At 36.3% G+C, this 20,316-nt stretch overlaps 1 long non-coding RNA gene and 1 pseudogene across 2 annotated transcripts in view; one reads left to right on the forward strand and one right to left on the reverse strand.

Moving 5' to 3' along the window:
- LOC143538689 (uncharacterized) overlaps nucleotides 1-20,316 on the reverse strand; it is a 164,379-nt gene that overhangs the window by 58,995 nt on the left and 85,068 nt on the right. The window lies entirely within an intron of this gene.
- LOC143538693 (protein DJ-1 homolog D-like) lies at nucleotides 1,209-6,024 on the forward strand (annotated as a pseudogene). The gene is made up of 5 exons (XR_013136295.1): nucleotides 1,209-1,327; nucleotides 1,398-1,514; nucleotides 2,279-2,716; nucleotides 4,444-4,817; nucleotides 5,671-6,024. The product of XR_013136295.1 is annotated as a protein DJ-1 homolog D-like (transcript).

Below are 20,316 nucleotides of genomic sequence, written 5' to 3' on the forward strand. Positions count from 1 at the left end.
AGCGACGGTAAAAATTCGGGAAATACTAGTAGCATACTGATCCCGAAACTTAAAACTTTGGTATCGATTCGGTACCGACGGTACCAAATCGGTACCGGTACCGATTTTGCTCATCCCTAATGTGTGTGAGTTAGAGGTGAACAAATCGGGTTTTTTAAATACCCGGGTTCGGGTATAGAACTGGGTACGGGTATGAGCGTGTGTTGGTAATAATCAGGTCGGGTTCGGGTCGGGTATTGTCTCTAAAAACCATACCCTATGCATCGGGTTCGGGTCGGGTATAGAACCGAGTATTCTAAAACCGTGTATTTGAATACCCTATTATGGGGTATTGAATAAACCCTATTTACGGGTTTTTTCGGGCATTTTTTGGGTATAGATTGGATTTTTTTTAAAAGTTCGTACTTTTTAGGGGTATTTTTAAGGTATTTTTCGGGTATACATCGGGTATTTAAAATACCCGGTTTCGGATATTGGAAAAACCCGGTTCCGGGTATGAAACCGGTTAGGGTTTTCGGGTATTACCGGGTACAAATTGGGTCTGATTTGGGTTCGGGTTTTAGTGCCAAAATGCATACCCTATCCGTACCCTGCGGGTAGGATCGGGTACGGGTATTAAAAACCCGGGTATTAGAAAAACCGATTCCAGGTTTTTATTTCGGGTCCGGTTTAGTGTGAGTTGAGAAAAAAAACCAAGAAAATTAAAACTGGAGCCGGAGGTGTGCACGCCTGAGAACTAGAGGTAAAAGAACAACCAAGAAAAAGAAAAGTGGAGAGGAGGGAAGGGTGTGACCCCGGGAGCACAAAGCGAAAGATGAAGATTTATCCATTGTGTCAAAGAAACCTTTTATAATTGCTATCATCACAAATCAATTTACACCAGAGAAAAGAAAATAAAAATGTTAATTTGCCATTTTTAATTATCTATGTAGTAATATTGTGATGTTTCCATGTCTTTAAAAACATCAATAAATGCTTTTTTACTAAGCATTCTTTGTTAGAAATGAGATGATGTAAAAAATTTGAGAAATCACTTGCCAAGTCTGTGTATATCTATTCGTTTATTTTGTTAAATCTTGTTATTATAATTTATTTATATTTAACAACATATAAGTTGAAGGGACTAAATATGTGAAGCTCAATATAGAAAAGGGACGTATTAAGTAAAATGAGATAATCAAAGGGGCTAAATAAACATTAAACACAGTAGTATCAATATACAGACATCATCTGGTTTCTTCTTTCTAGTCCACAATTATTCTAGACAACAATGGCGAATTCAAAGAAAATCTTAATGATATGCGGCGATTACATGGAAGACTTTGAGGTTTCATCTTCTTCTTACTTTGATTGAATTGTTAACATCGATGCTGAGTTGAGTTGATTGGATTTTGCAGGCGATGGTTCCGTTTCAGGCGTTGCAAGCTTACGGACTATCCGTTGACGCTGTTTTCCCCGGTAAAAAGTCTGGTGATGTTTGTCGCACCGCTGTTCATCAACTTTCTGCTCATCAGGTCCTCTTCTACATACAAATTATTATTATTATTATTATTATTATTGTTAATTATGTAGGTTAGTGATTATTAGGAAATTCATACTTATTATATAGGAGTGAAATTACTGATTTAACCTTACTCGCCGTTATAGTCACCTGCTAACTTTTAAACACTAACACTAGTATAAGTAAGCAGTTCATTTCAGGATATATGTTGTATTCTAATAACTAATACATCATATGTCGTAGTTATATACAACTTAGAGTAGTGATTTTTCAAATGCACTCGTGTGTGTTGGAATCAGGTCCAAGAACACGCACAGAATGTTGCAATCGCAACCAAGAACAACTCTTTCTGTTTATTATAATTATTGACACTTGCACACGTATTACATACCCCTAACCATCTGTTTATCCTAGTTGACTTCCTAAACATACTATGACTCAAACTCATACTTTCTATCTATACATTCAAACTAATAAGATAAACATGCAAAGCCAAATATATAAACTACTAGACCGATAAATCAAACTATTAATTAAACTCTTTCACTTTGGCCTCCAACTTTCTTTTAAACACGTTCAAGATAACTTTCAGTAATTATCGACATTTTATTCAACACTGGCATGCATAAACAATTTGGGCAAACAAACAGTCTGGCTTGACCAAATTATTATAAGAAAATCATTTTCTGTTATTTGACTTATGATATACATTTATACTCACTCACCTGCTAACTTTTAAACACAAACACTTGATATGGTTTACTTTGATTTTAACAGACATATTCTGAGTCACGGGGTCACAACTTCACTCTCAATGCCACATTTGATGAAACTGATGCAAGCACATATGACGGGTTGGTTCTGCCAGGAGGACGTGCACCCGAGTATCTTGCTATGAATGACTCTGTTCTTAACCTGGTCACACATTTTGCTAAATCTGGAAAGCCCATCGCCTCCGTTTGTCACGGACAAGTTATCTTGGCGGCGGCTGCTGCTGATGTAGTAAAAGGTCGGAAAGTTACAGCATATCCTACTGTTGGACCCGTGCTCGTTGCTGCTGGCGCTCATTGGGTACAACCCGAGACATTGGCAGCATGCACAGTTGATGGAAATTTAGTCACTGCAGCTACTTACTTTGGTCATCCTGAGTATATCCGTCATTTTCTTAAGGTGTTAGGAGCTACTGTAACCGGTTCCAACAAACGTGTTCTATTCCTTTGTGGGGTATGCTTCAATTTCATCCTTATGCAATGTTCAATCACTTCTACTTAAGCGTATGTGCGGGTCGTTTTGGTCTCAAACCGAACCAAAAACTGGAGTTTCGGTTTTTGAATATTTGAAACAATTTGCCATTTGGTTTTGAAATTTTTGGGCCGAAAAAATTTGACCCAAAATAATGAATTTGGGCCTAAAACTTCAGGTCTAATTCTTTTTTGTAATTAGTAAGTAATTGATTATTTATACGTTTGGGCTAAACTATTTGTGTTACACTATTTATTGAATTCTTATAAGTTGATTAAAAATAAAAATTCATAAATTCGGTTCGGTTTTTTCGGTATTACTTACATGCAAAACCGAACCGAAAGTTCAGTTTTTACAACATTATAAAACCTATGTAAGCATTTGTTTAATTGTTTGGGTACGGTCATTTCGATCGGTTCACTTGGTTTCTGCCCAAAATTCTGCTTGATTGTTTATCAATATCTGTTTTTTTAGCTACCGATTTCATCTTTATATGTCAAAATAGAGGATGAATTTTCACCATTTTTTGTTTCTTTTTTAGGTCAACTATTTTGATCTCATTAATGTATGAAAAAGTTTTCAACTTTTTACCAGTAACCAGTTTCTGGTTTAAAATATCGCTCATGTGGCTTCCAAGTTATGAAAAATGATGATGTAGACAAAGTATATGATTAAATATGCTGATGTGGATGTTTTTTTTTATGTGTTTTCCAAGTTTATTTCTGTTGTAATAAATTCTTATAAGGAAACAAACATATTTTCATCATATTTGGTGAAGTCTAGCTTTTAGTGTGGACATTGGTAGTTTGAAAAGGGTAAATTGCATGTAAAAGGAAGTTATTTTTGGTCAATTTCAACAAGGGACCTGGTTACTGGTGTAGCCCTTAATTAATAAAAATCACTGTTTCCTTTATATGATTGTCAACTTATAGTTATAATAACTGACAAGCTAATAACGCACCAGGTAGATAGAAGATCATTACTGGGCAGAAAATTCATTATTATTGTTTGAATTATTATTAGTTTTATGTTTATTCTTTATTTTCATTGCATTATTTTATTCCAGACTTTTAGGAATATTTTTAACCAGGATTTGTTTTAACTCTAGATATAGGAGAGGCTATTTTAACTAACATTTGTTTTAGGTTCTATGATTTGTTGTTTCTGTTGTGAAGTAAGCCTTTTATGTTTTTAGGCAATCTTTCAGTCAATTGAAGTTTCCGTTTATTTAGAAGATATTTCACTGCTTCATCGTGGTCAGTGTGTTTGAAATCCTGTTGTATTGTGTGTGCAATTACCTGTTCCCAAAGTCCCACTTAGCTAATATTAAGCTGTCCTACTTGAGGTGGTATCTGAGTAGGTTTACCTCTCATGATCACTCTTGGTTCAGTGAGAATCAATTCTAATTTCTTTAAAAAACAAACAGAATATCATATATTTTTTTTCTTCTTGAATCAGTAACCTTTGATTTTTCTACATCTGGATTTTTCCTACTCGTGTTTCCACTTTTCTTGAATTTACTGTTGAGATTCATTAGGAATGTCTTATTCTCTACAGTTTTTGGAATTATGGACACTATGATTGTTTTCTTTTCTCATTTGTTTATAAGTATCTAGCTCCATATATAAAATGTTGGTTATGAAAGTATGTTCCATAGATATAGACTAAAAGTAGGTTCCTTTAACACACAAGTTTTTGACCTGTTGCTGGATTACATGGAAGACTATGAGGTAATGGTCCCTTTTCAGTCCCTTGAAGCTCTTGAATGCTGCCATGTAGATGCGGTTTGCCCTAACAAGAAAGCAGGTGATACATGCCCTACAGCTATCCATGATTTTGAGGGGGACCAAACATACAGTGAAAAACCGGGCCATGATTTCACACTACTGCTAACTTCCATGACATTGATGCTTCAAGTTATGACGCTCTTGTCATCCCGGGAGGTCGAGCTCCAGAATATCTCGCACTAGACCCCGCGGTTATTAAGCTGGTTAAACATTTTATGGATGCTGGAAAGCCCGTCGCGTCTATCTGCCATGGTCAACAGATTCTCTCTGCTGCTGGTGTTCTCAAGGTACGTAAAAGGCTAACTATTTAGGAGCCATTTTGCTCACCGGCTGTTTGTTGAATCGTTAATACTTATAATGTATTCACCTGTCGAATAGGGGTGGTCATTAGCTGTAGAAACTAACCGAATCGTCTAAACCAGAATAAATCGGCTGGTTTGGTTGGTTTGAAACAGATATGGTTCGGTTCACTGATCGAGTTTGGCAGTTTTGACGGTTAATGATGTTGGACCTGGAACCAGCTGTGTGAACCGAACTGGTCGTTTAACATTTGTTATTTATATTTTTTCATTATAGGAATATGAAGTTAAGTGTGTGTGTGTGTGTGTGTATACACATGCATGAAAATTTAAGCTTTGAAAAAAAAGTTAAAAAGTTGTCCAAACTCCAAAACTACATTTAGAAAGTTATCCAAACCTGTAAAATCGCTAAATTGTAAAATTGGCCAATTCAGTGACCCAACCAACTCGGCCGGTTTGGCCCAAATTTTTTTAAAAATTGTTTTAACACCTCTACTGCCTGTTGAAATATTTTTGTATTCACTAGCGCATAAAATTGTTTATTATGATTCTCAAATATTTAGTTGTTCTCATATGAACCCACCAAACGAGGGGTGCTTATTTCAGAACCAACAATATGTTAAAAACTAGGAAAACCACATAATGCAACATAGTAATTGAAATGTGATACACAAGACGGTTATGTAACCGTCTCTGTTTCTCACTGTAATTATTCTTTATGCTTTATGTACCAATTCATTATTTGGTTCTTGCATTTCTCAAAATATTATATATACATATGTATATTTTATTACTAGTTAACTTGTGACCAACCAAGGAACTTCATTGCATTTACCTGCAGGGGAAGAAATGTACCGCTTATCCTGCTGTGAAATTAAATGTGGTGTTGGGTGGTGCATCCTGGCTGGAACCAGATCCAATAGATTGCTGCTTTACGGATGGAAATCTAGTAACGGGTGCAGCCTGGCCAGGACATCCTCAGTTCATAGCCCAATTCATGTCGTTGCTTGGTGTACAGGTACACTTTTAGTATGATGTGTGTTTGTGCTATGGTATGTTTGTAACTACAACCACCATACATTTTCTTGTACACGTAATGTTTGCAACCTTATGCTACTGATAATAAGTTTCGTGTATGGTGAGTTGATCGCCAGCAAACAATCTCTAAGCACATTTTGCACACGCCTTTCCTAAATCGTTGAGCTATCTCAAAAGATGTGCAAGAACCACTCATTTAAGCACGGTAGACCCATCCGCTGTATTGGACTGTTTCCATGTGTTTGCAAGTGTAGCTCTATATTTATATATCTTGAATATAATCCCGTTCACATTTAGTTGGTAACTTTTAAATTATAGCAAATCTAATCTAAAAGTGATAAGTAGTGTAGTGGAAGTGACGGCTATTACAGATGGTGCCATGTTATTTAATGACAGCCGGGTCATGAGACAAATAAAATTAGTGGGATTTTCTGGTCCGATGCAGTGGGAATTCAATTTCGGTCAGTTTGGTTTTACGGTGTTGGTATAGTACTGGCACTCGGTATATTGAGAGAAAAATCAAATAAATGTAGATGCGATTAGGATATCAACACGTGTATTACAACGACCGAAAGCCATAGAAACGAATATTGGTACCCGTGTTCGTATCGATTAGGTCCGTCACAAAATTTACGTATTTAGTTTTTAAAAATATCAAAATTCAATATCAAAAACTTTGTTGGCTAAACTTTAAAGTGAAAAAAGAAAAGTTGAAAAGAAAAGAGAAAAAATATACTAATTTAAAATTAAAAAAAAAAAAACCTTGTGAACAACCTTTATAAAGCATACGTGTTCAATTTGTAAACACAAATTTTGAAAGGAAAATCACTAACACACACAAAATGACAAAAATTACGGTTAAAGCACCAATTCTGATAAACACGGCTTAATTTTATTAGTTATTATGTCTATGTATAATCACCAGTTGTTGTATCCTTTGGCCATGTGGTCACCCATAATATGTATTCATGGTTCTTCGGGTAAAATCGAAGAATGTACATCCTATTGTATGAGTCAAAAAGGTAGATAGATCAAGTAATGAGGTAAACCATTTATTTACACTGTAACTTACAAAATTAATTATAGAGTGATGGTGAGTTTGTTCATGTTACAATTTGTGTTTGTTCATATTAATTAATTGTTTACATATTACGGTTGAGACAAGGTGTTTTTTGTTTAAGATATTTAAATAGGACCATTCAACCTTGTATACTACTACTATACTCTCCCATAAAACATTCATTTATTAAGCTTTATTATTTATAAAACCTGATAATGTCATAGCTCATAATCAAGCACTCCTCAATCATGCGGGTCCCGCCACTACGCTCCCTTTAGCACCACAAGCCCAACAAGACAAGCATATGCATATCGATTCATTGTCATTTATGAAAAAAAAAACATATATTACATACAAGATGCAACTCAACACAAAAATACACATGGGTGGTCCCTACAACCGATTTAGGGGTCTCAAACTTCTAAGATTTTGGTATTTGATTAGAGTGAATTTAACATTTTTGACATGTTATTGAAAAAATATATTTGTACGATCCACATTAACTTCAAGTTGAAGTGCATGAGATAATAAGGAATTGTCGCTTGTTTTCGGCCCCGACCCTCCTGTTTTTCTACGCAATAGTGTAATTTTACCCGTTTTCGGCCAAAGTCTTTTATACGCAGTGTAAAATTTAGCTGTTTTCGGCCGAAAAGTTTTAAGCGTAGTGTAAAATTTAGCCGTTTCCTGCCGAAATTTTTTATACGTAGTGAAAATTTAGCCGTTTTGACCGAAAATTTGAGCCCGGCCGCCTTTGTGAAATTTTGTACACATTTTGAGTTCGCCCCCCTCGGTGTTTTAGTCCAAACTTCGCCACCGAATAGGTTGGGTTTCGGTATATTAAATATTTTGTTTTTCCGAATATATTATATTTGTTTGTTTTATTAGTGATTATTTCCAAGACGGTTTTTGCATTTTAAAAGAATTATTGTAATCAAAATATAAAGAAAAGTCGGCTAAAAGAGTAGTAAGAGAATTTCAAATTGAGAAACACAGTCCACAAATAAGGAAATATGAAAAAGGTGGCTAAAATTGTTTTTTTTTTTATATTTATTTAATGATTTAATGATTAGACTATATTATCAAAAGCCGACGCCGAACCAGTAAAGCGTGCGTTGGATATGCGAATATTCTGAATCTAATTTGTAGTAGTGGTGGACTCAAAAACTACAATTTGCTTGCAACTTTCTAATTTTATTAGCCCTACTGAGTGGATGACACTAGAGGAGTAAAATAACCAGTTTCTGGACCCATTCGATTCCAACGCCACATGAAAGAAACTGCTTTTAACCCGATAGAACCGGTTTAAAAATTCTAGTAGTTGGGAAACGGTTTTAGAGCTGTTTTTGACCGTATGCACCATTTTTCTCCTACTCGAGGAACAAATACGCTATATATAGATGTATCAAGCGGATGATCGTCTTCACTCTTCGATGAAGAACTGCATACAACTTATCGATACGCATGGGTAACGCCAAAGAACTAACATTAATATAGAAGCCTACTACATCACTGCGTCTGCACCCAACAACCCAAGACCAAAAATAAATTTTAGAAGTATATAACTATATATATTTTTGTATCATTATTTCTGAAATTATGTTTTTTCATGACTATGTTTTCGCAACTTCTAAAATTACAAAATAATAAATGTGAATTTTATGTTGCCTACATGCATTTTTTAAATGTTGTTCAATTCTTTCTTAACAAAATCGATTCCTATACGAACTGTTCTCTAACCCGACCCTAACACGTGGTTCAATCGGTTTGGGTTCCATACCCCTCAAACTGATCCCAACCCGAACCGGTTTTGACTTGTTGGCAACCACCCAAACCCCTTTAGGTTAGAACCCGAATTGCATGTGCACCTCTGGAAGACCCCGTTACCTATTTGATCCGGAAAAAGTTGCGGGTTCACGGCAAGAAGAGAGGAGTGAAGTCTCTATCTAGGGGCAAGGAACGTAAAAAAGAGAGGACAGATGAAGTGCACTCATGTAGGGATGAGATTTTTTTTACGAATACCCGTACCTGTACCTGTTCAGTACCCGTATTTGTACCCGTACATGTCTATTGGGTACGGGTATGGGTACCCAAATTTATAAATTATAGGTACGGGTAATTTTTGGTACAGGTACGGGTACAAATACGGGTATTTCGGGTTGGTACCTGTTTAGAATATGTAGGGGCTTTTATTAGGTTTCTGACACTCATAACTTAACTTTCAAGCGATATTTTTAAAACCTAGGTATATATTAGTTGAATAATTTCCTTCTTGATCCATATGTGTATATTCATATATTAAGTATTCGTATATTTTTATTTCATTTATGTGTAATCGTGTATATAGGATTGTTCAAAGGGTAAGACCCGACCCTTTTACCTAATACCTTACCCAGACCCTTTACCCTTTTAGGAAGAATCGTGGACCCGAGACCCTACCCTCTAAACAATAAAAGGGTCGGGTATAAATAAGGGTTTCAAGGGTCCAACCCTTTATCCTTTAAGGCTGTAATCACATCTCTTTTTTTTTGCATTTACTAGTTGCATATCTCACATATGACTTTAATATATGAATCCTAGAACAATTATACTTTCATTTAATAACATAGTAAAGTCTAACTTCAAAAGTTTATCAACCATTTGAACTGATTCAAATAATATTCACATTCACAAATTACATGTGGAGAACAATTTAGTGATTTCCATATATGTGTTTCCATTCAGTATTATGGCCTCTATTTTTATTTTTCTTAGTAATTTAGAAATTTCTGATGAATAATATATGAAATACAAACCTCTCCAAAAGTTTATATTAATCGCGATTCTAATGTATATCTATCTAGAAACTAGTAAACGGGTCAAAGATTTGAAAAAGGGTCGGACCCTTGAAACCCTTTTACCCTTTAAGGTGAAATTTAAATACACTTTACCCGACCTATATTATATATTCGGGTCTAATTAAGGGTTTTATGAGTCGGGTAACTGGGTTTCAAGGGTCCGACCCTTATCTTGCTCACCCCTGCGTGTATATCATTAAATAATATGTATGAACTTCTTCTCTTGTTTTCTATAGAAATTATTGTTTTTCTACAGAAATTGAGGAAGAAATAAACAAATAAAAGAAAAATGGAAAGATGACTAAAAATAAATTAAACGGATATTGACTTTCTTTACATAAGTTAATTTTGTTTTAAACATTTTAATAAAAATATGTTGGGAGACTTTGTATGTTTTGCAATACATTACTTGAGTATAAATGGATTTTATATTATGGTTTATTTCATTTTTAGTTTTAGACTTTTAGTATTATGTTTTGGTTGTGTTATTACGGTTTTTAATTGTGTTATTATAATTTTTTTTAAATAAAACCTATTTGACATAATTTACTATAAAACGATTACAATAAAATGGCAGGCAAACGGGCAATAAGCTGCGTCGCAACCCCCTTTTGAATAGCAAAGTCTATCCTGCTAAAAACGAAGCTTTGGGACCTAGAAGCTGAGGAGGTTCCGTGTACGACGCGCTGAACCATACTCAAAAATTTCACAGCCTCTGGGGCCAGAAAACCAAATGTATCAAAGGCAAATGGTAGAAAGACATGTTGATTATCTAAACAAGCTTGCTCGTGTTTAACAACTTTGCCCGATTCAGCCTTCAACGCGGCCTGACCCACAACAAACCCACGGTCCCTGAGCTCAACAAGAGGAGTCACTCCTGTAAGATCCACACAGGCGTGTTTCCCCCCTGCCCACCCGAACACAAGAATATCAGCTGGTCGTAAAGTAGACCTCCCTTCAAGAGGATCCGCGAGAAAGTTAACAGGGGCCTCCTTTTTAGTAGAAATCCCTGCCCGTTTAAGAACATCACACAGAACATCCCTAACCAAATCATGTATGTATTTAAAGACAGACAATTCTTTGCAATACACCACATGGTCACCAAAAGAATCCAAACAGACCTTGCGACAAATTGGGCAAGGTTCATCAGTCGGGAACATAGGGATCATTAACTGGTACTTAAGGATAGCCCGATACTCCAAACCCGACATATGTTGGCCTAATCCTTCAATGGGGATGGCCGTTAGAAAATCCTGAGCCCGAGGAGCCCGAAGGCATTCAAACACCGCCTTTTGGCGAGGGGATAGATCAAACTTCACTTCTAAACTCTTGACGATTCCACTAAATAAGGCACTCGCTACAACATGTTGGGATTTAGGGGGGGCGGTGTAACAACGTGAAAATTTCGAATTCAAAGTATAAACTTTCCAAAGTCTAGGAACTAAAATTGCCAAAATCCAAACTTGAGGGTTAAAAATGAAAAATCTGATTTCTTGTCCTATCGAGCTACGTGATGGACAAAAGGAGAAGCCCATTGCGTACCGCAATGGAGCTTCTGACATAGTGTGACACGTGTGCCACGTGGCACACAGTGGCACCATGTGCTGCCATGTGTCACCACGTGGCAACACTGCCGCCACGTGGAACGGCATCTGCCACGTGTTGACACGTGGCAGGCCTACCCTCTGCGTCATCAGGCCTATATCGCGATACCCGATAGGCCTGCTGAAGGACCCATCGCGTACCGCGAAGAGAACCAAATTGTACGCGATGGGAACCAAATTTTCGTCTATAAATAGCAGCCATGGGGTGTTCATTCCACACATCCAAACACAGCTCTCACTTCTCTCTACTCTCTCTCTAGAATATAAAACCATACCTCGAAGTTCGTGCCTTGTTTCCTCGTTAAGCGTGCCCCGATTTCTCGATTTCCGTGTTGACGTTTCCTCAAAGTGCGTGCCACCCTCCACCCACATTTGACCAAGATGGAGTTTGTTCTCAAAGTACGTGCCAACGTGTGTTGAAGATTGGCATTCATTGATTTGCGTGTCGAGAAAAGAAGCGGCGTTGGAGTGCTGCTCGAGTCCCTAGGGTTTCTAAACGCCAACGAGGTTAGGCGTAACGAAAATTCAATATAATATAACATTATATTCAAGGATTAGGCCTTAAGTTGAGGTTATACTCGATACCTCGATAAAAGAAAAGAAAAGATAACATAACAAAGAAATGAATGAAAGAATAAGTATCGAATATTGTGATTACATATATATGTGTGTAAATATTTATGAATATATTCTTTGTTATGAAGATATTATTTAATGAATAAAGAGTATTCTTAAATAATAAAAAGAAAAGATTACGTTTCTTAGAGAAGAAGAAACACCGGGTTTCAAATATAAACTAAAGGCTTATAATTTACTTTTAAACTAAAGGTTTTTAAGTAAAAGAAAATGAACTAAAGGTTCATCGAGGATTGAGATAAGACTAAAGGTCTTAAGCCGGATCGTGTATCCGACTAACAAATGTTTATACTCGTACTATAGGTGCGAGATAAAGAAGGGAAAGACCCTTGGGCGGTGAGTGAAGCCGATCCTAATGAGATAAGGTGAATACGCCCCCAAAATTTTAAACTTGTTTTCAAATGAGTCAAACTTGTTATATGAAATTATTTACAAGGAACTATGTGTTCCTAAAACCGTTATAACTATGGGTATGAACCTAGCCCTCAGGCTGTGGTATACGTATGTCTGGATCCTTACATAGGTGGTACTATGCGATGAATGGGCACGTCGCACCACCCTTGGTTGTAGGACGCTCTCCTGCAGGGAGTACGACCTTATGTGTATATTTACAAGTACTTAACTAAGTCGAACGCTGCGGTGTTTGCTGAGGTGACCTAGTGTAGAGGCTCTAGTTTATAATGTGTTATTTGACTTTGTTATTCCTAAACCACGTTGGGCCGAGGCAGGCGTAGTCTCGAGGGGTAATAAAGTAAAAGAAAGTATTTTTGCGTCAGTGTGTTCACCAGCATTCGTTGCTGACGTATTTTCTTACATTTTGCAGGTGAACAAAGTTAGAGCTTGGAATGGCGAAGTACTATGATATCCGATGGCTCGGATTTCTTTTGTAAACTTAATATATGGTGGTTTGTAAATATAAACAAGTAATGTTTTGTTAACTTAAACGGGTATTTTATAATCCCGTCTTTTATATATATATATATATAAGTTACATTTTCGATCCTTAAAGATTTATAAGTCTTCCCCAAATTTATGCAACTCTGATTTATTTACAATTACAATACCAACTATTGGGTCGCACTCCTAGGCCGAAGATGGGGGTGTGACAGGCGGTGTCCTTATTAGAGAACCCGCTAAGATCATCCGGAAGTGAAGTACGTAAACGATCCATCGCACACCCATAATCAGAGTCCAACCCATAAATATCATAACCCCGAAGAATATGGTCCTGCAAACACCACGACTGTGCTCTCGAAGCCACAAAAGCATATGTAGATACATCCTCGGCCGAACAGAGACCCAACCCCCCATAACGGGTCGGAAGTGATGCCAACCTCCATTGGAGATCCCCAAAGAACGGACCTCCACAAACCACGATGTCCTCAATCGCCCTTCGAAGACCATTGTCAAATATAGAAACATTTGAAGAATTGAAACAGAATTGAAAGAGATGATTGGTGAGTTATATATATGTCTTTGAAGAATTGAAACTGAATGATCTCAATTGATGTGACCATTAAATCATTTGACTAGCAAGTAAAATAGTTAGCAAAATAAATAGTGGTCAAACTTCTTTAAATGATATTCTCGTATTAAACTATTTTCTTAAATCAAGATATCCTTAATGATCATAATTTAAATATATAAAACTTTATGTTTTGGTAATTTAATATTTATTTATTCTGGTAATCAAAAATTGGTTGTGATTAAGTAAAATTTGTTTTTGAATTATTTTATTTGGAAGAAAATCAAAGAAGAGGTAGTTATATATGGAAGTAATAGGGTTGGACCAATAAGAATATGCCATGTGTTCATAAACTCTATTGTTTTAATAGTATATGTAGATTTACCATTAGAATATGATCATCAACAATTCCTTCGTGTCCTATTGAAAAATCTTTGATTTTTTCTTAACACTTAACTCATACTACAAATATAAACCACTCCCTTGGAAGCCTCTAAAAGCATCCTAACCAATGTTGTTGAGACCGGACCGGCCGAACCGGTCCGACCGGGAATCGGTCACCGACCGGTCTGATTCTATATAGTTCGCTCGGCTCTCAGGGACCAGCCGGTTCGGCCGGTCGAACCGAAAAACCGGACCGGCTGACCCGGTTTTATATGAAAAAAAAATATTTTTTTTTGAAAAATCATTTTTCCAGCTCGGCCTATTATTTTTTGACCAAAGTTGCCGGTCCGACTGGTGGAACCGGTGAGCCGGTAGGCCGACCGGTTCGGTGTCCGATCCGGTTAAGAAAAATCTTAACCCATCTAAAACAAGTTGTTGGTCTTGATTGGAACTTACGACAATATGCATACATACATGTGTGTGTATATATATATATATATATAGAGAGAGAGAGAGAGAGGAGAGAGCAAGGTTAGAATAAAAAGTCATAAATCCATAAGAAGTGTAGGAAACAATATGGACTATTGGATGAACTATAACACATAAGGGTAAGATGGTCCATATAATTTTTCTTTATTTTAGGAATTAATATCAATATTTTTTATCTTTCCTACTTCTAAGCTCATCTAAATTATATCATTTATTCTAATAATTAAAATCCTAACGGTGTGCAATCTTGACTTTTCCTTCCACCACTATCAATTTAGTTTCTAATTGCAAATGAAGTGATTCGTGAGGATGTTCATCTCCCATTATTCAAATATTAGAACCGATTCAATAAAGTATGTATATTTTCAATCTATCATGGTTTTAAAAGATATAATAGTAAGTCTTTTGTGTGAAAGAAAAACTAATTTTAAAATCTTTGAATTGATAATAAAGATCACCAAATAGAGAACACTCCGTTTTTGTTAGGATCGATCTCATGTGTTTTGAGCTCAAATTGAAGCGTTATTATGGATTATATATTTCTAGATTGATGGTGAAAGGCGCTTGAATTTTTGTTAACATAAGGTTTGGTATAGGAGATAAATCAATTTTCAATATTTATATTTGTTGAAAATTTTCTAAATTAATTGTTATACAAATTTTTTAAGTCCACCTCAATTAAATAAAATGTTCTTATTGGTATTGAAAGTAAACACGTGAAAAACGCATTAAAAGATATTTTGCAATTCACAAAGGAACTTTAAGGATTGATATAAATGGTGGGAGATTGTTCGAAGCATTGGGGATAAGGTTTTGTTTCAAGTATAGCGGTACAAACCGGTTGATGTGCTAGAAACAGTCAATAAATATTAACTAAATTAAACAAGTAATAAAAACTAGACTTAAGACTCAACTAAACAAAACACCGGCAAGTGTACCGATCAATTGTATTAAAGCTAAGTAAGTCCGGAATATCGAACCCACAAGACTCTATAAATTACGTTAATTAACTAATTAGACTCGACTTACGACACGACTATTTATTATTAATGTTTTAAGGGGGATTTTAAACTAATATTAAATTAAGAAAGTAAATAAACAAGTAAACGAGAAACAAGTAATCAAACACAAGATCGAAACCAATAAGAGAAGGAATCTACCTAGGTAAGAATCCCATGCATTAACAATCATCAAGCAATGGACAAATAACATGATTATGGAAACTGATTTATAAACGTATTCATCTAACAAACCCTAAGGACCTTTGACTGAATCAAATGAAATCCCAAAGAACAATTATTAGATTATTAAGCAATCAGTATTATTGATTTCCGCAAAGTCATCAATTAGGGTTAATTAATAATATCTAAAGCAAGCAATCTTACGAAACACTAAACCCTAGATAACTCGATAAGCTAAACATGGATCAACACAATAAGCAAGAATATTGTCACTAACTATCATAGCATGCAATTGACCAAGACACATGAACAACTCCTCACCTTACAGCTATTGGAATTTAGCAAAGCATTTAAAACCCTAACCAACAATTAACAAGCTTCTATGATCTAATAGGCCTATTCAACCATAATAATCAAAACACCAAGTAATGATTAAACATAAACCCTAAATCTAAAGAACACAATCAAAAGATAAAAGATCTATGTGAAGCAATAGTTAATAATCAATCAAGATAATAAATACTTATACGCATCATGAAAACAAAACCAAGTCTTTACTATTAAATAATGAAATCTATAATCAAACATTAGTCCAAAGCAAGTATCAAGTCTCAAACATGTTCATCAAACCTAGGTAGACATGAAGTCTAGCCTAGAATCATTATTAAAAACAATCCTAAACAAGTACTAAAAACTGTTGCTACAACAAAGATAAGACCAATGATAGTGAATAGACTGGTTAGGCTAAAAGGCTTCAAGGGTTCGGATTAGCCTAAAGCAGGTCGTGGTGTCCCTCTACATTTGCAAAACGTAGAAGGAGGTTCACTAGTTAGTTGTTTGTTGTTATAGTTCACCAAGGGATCGAAACCGTGATGTTTGAAATCGGTTTTAGGATGATGTTCTTGGTGAAGCTATGATATTTGTGAAGTGAGAAAGGAATAAGCAAAGTGTATATTCCTCAAGAGAAAAGAGAAGATCAAAGAGCATGTATTAGCTCCAGGTCTGTTGTCTTGTGTTTATGGCTAAGCATCTCTTATATAAGTGAGGAGATGTAAGCCTTTCAATTCAGATGTTACTAAACTAGTTAACCTCTTGTTTGCATAGAGAGTTGACCATTGTTGGGCAGGAAGCTTTGGATCGCTGGTCCATAGATAAAATAATATACTTTATCTGAGTAAGTACTTTGGTCAGAGGGGACATGGATGTGAATAGTGATGTGACATTGTACTGTAGCACGTGGGTGCTTGTTTCCATAAGTTTGGGCGGGAAACGAAGCTTTTAACCTTTTAACCCTTTTAGCGTTAACGTGTTTCAGCCATTTTATTATTTCCTTGGGCTACCCCCGTCCTCAGCCCCCCAAGTCAGAGGTTTTTGAGGAGTATACTCAAGGGCTTCTGACTTTTGCATATGTTTTGTCTATTGCTTAAAGGTTTCAAGGCTTTGAGGCTTTGTTCAGTTTTGGTTGTTTTTATTGCCCATAGAACATTTTCATGGGAATCCCTTTGATTTCCTTTGTTTTAGCCTGAACGGCATGTCATGGATGATGTTGGCCTTTTAAGGCTTTGTTTATGACTCACAATGTTCTAAGTATTGTGTTTTGGTTGCTTGTCTTGTTAGTTTGATGTGTTTTTAGCTAACTTTCCTTAAGAAGTTTTAGTGCCGCAGCCATTTTTAGCTTCAAGGCTTCATTAGGTAAAAAACACATGTTGGCTATCCTTTATATCACTACTTAGTGTATGTTTTTTGTTTTCGTAAACTTTTTGAAGTTTAAGGAACGAATTGGTGTAGGCTGTTAAGACCTGTCTATGAGACGAGTTTTAGTTGAAAAAATTTTCTAAGTCTCATGGAGTCGAATTGATATAGGTACTCACCCCTTATATAGGTCCATTTAACCCTTGAACCTATTGAGCGATGTGGCCTGGGAGCTCATCCCCTTACATGGCCCTTGCCATGGAGTTTCTTGCTAGGTTCTCAACCTGATTATAGGATAGTAAAGACAAGTTATGACAAAAACTTTATCATTCATTTCAAGATGTTGTTGTTCACAAAAAGGAGAATTATACATCTCTTGTAGTACATTTCAAGACTTTGACTAGGCATGGAACCTTTTAAGCGTTTTGTCGTTCCAGTGTCTTGGAAGCTTATTGCCAACTAGGAGCTCATTTTCTTTGTTCTTTGAAATCAACGGCCTCTTCGCCTCGGATGTGAGCCTCGGCTCGTTCAAGAGCTTCTTCAAGGGTTTTAGGTAGGCACTTGTTAAAGTCCCTTGTGAGGTGCTTGGAGGCGATGGCGTTCATGAAGCCTGCCACCCTCATTTTTTCGTCAGCCCCCACATATTGTAACCCTTCTTTCTTGTACCTTTCGATGAAGTCTCGAAGGTTTTCATCATCTTTTTGTTTTATCTGAAAAATGACCGTGGCGTCCTTGACGTACCTTCTCTGTTGTGAGAAGTGGGCCAAGAAGCCCTTGCTCAGATCGTCGAAGCTTCGAACGCTTTGAGCAGGAAGGTCGTTGAACCATATTCTTGCTGATCCGACTAATATTTTGTGACAATCGTCAATTTCAAGTTAACTCCGTTAACTCAACTCCGTCAATTCAAACTTAAGATCATTGAATCTATAACGCACACCTCATTACATTTAAACTAGGGTTTAAATGACGCTTAACACTTACTACATGTGTAGTCTTTCGGGAATTGCACCGAAACGCAAACGAGTTGACGCAAACAATTGGTGAATAAACGAAAAACTTCAAAACAATAATTTTGTGAGAATTATGTGTTAGACTTATGTGTTATGTGATAACATTCTTATAAACATTAACTTAATGTGCTAGAACTAGTTAATTAAGCTAGAAAAGTAACATTTGGAAGTTAAGGGACCAAAGTGTATTATATTATTATTATTAATATTAACCTAAACCCTAACCTCCTTCTCTCCCTCCCCAAAAACGACGGCAGCTACCCCCCCCTCTCTTCACGATCGGCTCACACACACACACATATTGCTTGGTTTTTGATCTTGGGTTTCACAATTGAAGCATCCTACACCCGATTCTAGTCATCTTCTACCTTCCCCTTGCTTATTTTTGTGCTTTGGAAGGTATAATTATAAACCCTAGAATCTGGAAATTATATACATGATGTTCATATGTCTTGTTTTGATTGAAAGATGTATTGATTTTTGAATTGATAGCTAGTATTGGTGTTATTGCATGTTAATCGTTTGTTTCTTGATTTTGAGTTCAAGTAAAACCCTAATCATGGATGTAATGTGTATTTGATGTGCATGGATAATGATTATGGTGTCTATAAGGTCATATGAACGGATTATGGTCCATAGATAGTTAATAGGTTGAGTTTTGTTGCAAACAGTTTCTGGACAGATTGTGTTGTTGATGTTCAATTGACTGTAACGGGGTGTAAATGTGAAAATTGGTTGAGATTATTGATACTACAGTAAACTAGGTTGAGTCTAGTTTCTAAAGAATATAAATTTGCAATTTTTGGACGTGTAAAAGTTAACCTTTATGATTTTATAAAAACGTTGTGCAAAGCTGAGTTGTTAGACCTGTAGGTTGTTTTGTAAATGTTATATCTCATGAACTACGAGACCAATTGGGTTGGTTCCACTTCTGGAAATTGACTTGTTGAGTTAGGAACCTAACCCAAGTGGTCTCGCATTTGTTGAATTTTTAGTTTAACGGGAATTTCAAATAACATTCTGTTGCGCATGAATTTGACTGTTATGAGTTTGCTGTAATGTTTTGATCATTGTGAGAAACATATGTGGAATAAAAATAAAATAAAATATGTTCTGGAAACCTAATACATGTATGCTTTTGTGATGATATTTTATGAATTAATTGAGTTGCTATGATCGGTGGTATAGTATAATCTTTCAAGTAGAATTTCTGTCTCGGTGAAACTAGCTGCTGAATTTTGTGAAAATGCATGAAACATGATAATTGCTAGTTAATTGTTATGTTTTGACCAAATTGCCCCTGCGGGGAATACTTGCTAAACAATTGTGGTGTTTTTACCAACTCACCAACCTCGTGTTGACACTTTTAGTATGTTATTCTCAGGTAGCCGAGGCGGGCGCGTGGTATAGGATCATGCATTGTTTGAAACGTTTTTGTTTATGCAACCTGATTTTAAACTGTTATTATGGGGTTTTGAGTCGTCCTGCGTGACGCAACTTTTATCTCTTGGTTTTTACGCTTCCGCACTTAATTTCATTTAAACGTTTTTATGGTTTGATTATAACTAATGATTCCGATCGTGTTAGTTCACACCCTCTGACGGTAAAACTCCTTTAGTGGATTTTGAGGGTGTGACAGATTGGTATTAGAGCCATTGGTTATAGCGAACTAGAAATTGCATGCATACTAGACTATAACCGCGACGACCCATTAGTTATAATGATACGCACTGCATAAGTTTGTGTAGTCTTTGTTATCTTATCTCTTTACCTCTTTCACTCATACGCGCGCATACACGGATTACCTGTAGGAATGTCGACGCCGCCATCATCATCATCATCCGATCCGATGACTCATGCACATGGGAAGGAACCGCAGTTACCTACCTCATCGCCACCACCGTGTAGTCCCGGAACTCGAAGCGCCTGCACCGAAGAGGTATCGCTTATCCGGAGGCATGTACGAAAACGAAGTTAGCTGGGATTGGTACCCTAATATGATCAGGCGTATGGTCTACCGTGAACAAGTTCCCCCGCTACCTCACCCGAACCATCCTGCTTACCCCAACACCCTACCACCCATAACCGAACCCG

The sequence above is a fragment of the Bidens hawaiensis genome, unplaced genomic scaffold, assembly GCF_021521415.1.
Source record: "Bidens hawaiensis isolate Kalapana, Puna unplaced genomic scaffold, B.hawaiensis_p1.1 tig00011664_1, whole genome shotgun sequence".
NCBI classification, from domain to species: domain Eukaryota; kingdom Viridiplantae; phylum Streptophyta; class Magnoliopsida; order Asterales; family Asteraceae; genus Bidens; species Bidens hawaiensis.